The following is a 1,684-nucleotide window of genomic DNA, read 5'->3' on the forward strand; positions in this document are numbered from 1 at the left end:
CCACCACAACCACCACCATCAACACCATCAACAACACCAACAACAACCATCGACAACGAAGGCCAAGAAAATCCGAGATCACTCAACACCAACTAGCCAGCCAGGCCTTTCCCCCTCGATGCTACGGCACGATATTGCTTCATACGGCATGATGGCACTCGTGAACTCTTTCATTATCGCATGTCAAAGAGAGAGAGGGAGGGAGGGGAGAGGGAGGGGGGGAGTATGGGAGAGGGAGGGGGGGAGAGGGAGGGAGGGAGGGAGAGAGTGTAAAAGAGAGAGAGTGTGTAAGAGAGAGAGCGAGAGAGAGAGAGAGAGAGAGAGAGAGAGAGAGAGAGAGAGAGAGAGAGAGAGAGAGAGAGAGAGAGAGAGAGAGAGTTTGGTTGATTGAATGTTTTCTGACATAAAGCAATGCATCAGCAGAAGCCAGCAGCATGATAAATGACCCCTCCAGCAGTCTCATCACAGGCTCATAATATCCATATAAATAAAATGTACCAGATAAACATCTACGTCATTATATAATTGGGGTGACTTCATCCTTGTTTTCAAAGACGGTCTCATGACGAGGTCACAATGACGAGGTAGCTATGGCACCCCGCTATACCTAATCAAAAATTGTTCGAAAAAGTCCTGCAACTGAATTACAAGTAACTGCCTTTCGTCAAAACTGGGGGGTTTGGAGTCAGCCGTTTGTCTAGCACCTCTCGCAAGTTCCCTTGTAGTGTCTACAGGCGTCTACAGCTGGCTCGACGTCTCACCTGCCTCTTGGGACGTCGTCGTGTTGGTCCCCCCCCCTCCCCCCACTCCCAGGCCACCCTCCACAGGGCGCCCTGTTTTCTCGCCTCCACCACGACTCTCCTTGCGTCCTCGTCTTCGCAGGTCACGCTGGACCTCATCCAGTTTGTTTTGGGTCGTCCCCATTTACATCAACACACCATCAAACTTTAGTGCCAGGTGACCTATCTCCCCCCCCCCCACCCCCCGCAAGCTTCCTCCTGATCATCTTCCTCGAGTCCCCAAGCGGTGACGCCTCACCTTTCTCCTACATGACGGGACCCTCCCCCACCCCCCACCCCCCCTCCCACCCCGTCTCTCGCATTGGCTTTTGCTGGCGCGAGGGCGACGCTTCGACATCACCTGCGGCCGTGTCTCGCACTGCCGGGATCCAGCGCCGTGCACTCCTCCACCACTGCAGCACCGCCTAGAGACAGCAGTGCCACCAACCCTGATTTTCTCGAAACATTCCTTCGCATCTTGTCGCCTCCTTCAGTAGCCGCAGCGTAAGAAAAAAGAAAAGAAAAGAAAAGAAAAAACTTACACTGCCAGATCATATGACCCCATCCGCTGCACTCACAACAAAGACTCTGAGGTTCTTTGTATGCAGCAACCTCTCTAACAAATATATGTATATATATATATATATATATACATATGGGTTTCCGTAGTTTCTTTTCTTCGGAGCCTCACCAAGGCAATTACATGCAGCTGTTCTTCGGCCCTTGCGGTGTGCCACTTCAACCCCAAGATGCGAGGACTGCCATTGTGGATGTCCTCCGGGTCGAGACCAGCTGGCTAATCTTTGTTGATTATTTTCGTTGCCTTCATGGAGTGTTTTGGATTTTCGAGCTTTACTCCCTCTATGGCAGGAGTTAGAGAGAAAGAGAGGGAGGGAGGGGGAGGG

Source organism: Penaeus japonicus, unplaced genomic scaffold, assembly GCF_977035675.1.
Source record: "Penaeus japonicus unplaced genomic scaffold, GWHDUDI00000001_assembly GWHDUDI00000039, whole genome shotgun sequence".
In the NCBI taxonomy this organism is placed as follows: Eukaryota; Metazoa; Arthropoda; class Malacostraca; order Decapoda; family Penaeidae; genus Penaeus; species Penaeus japonicus.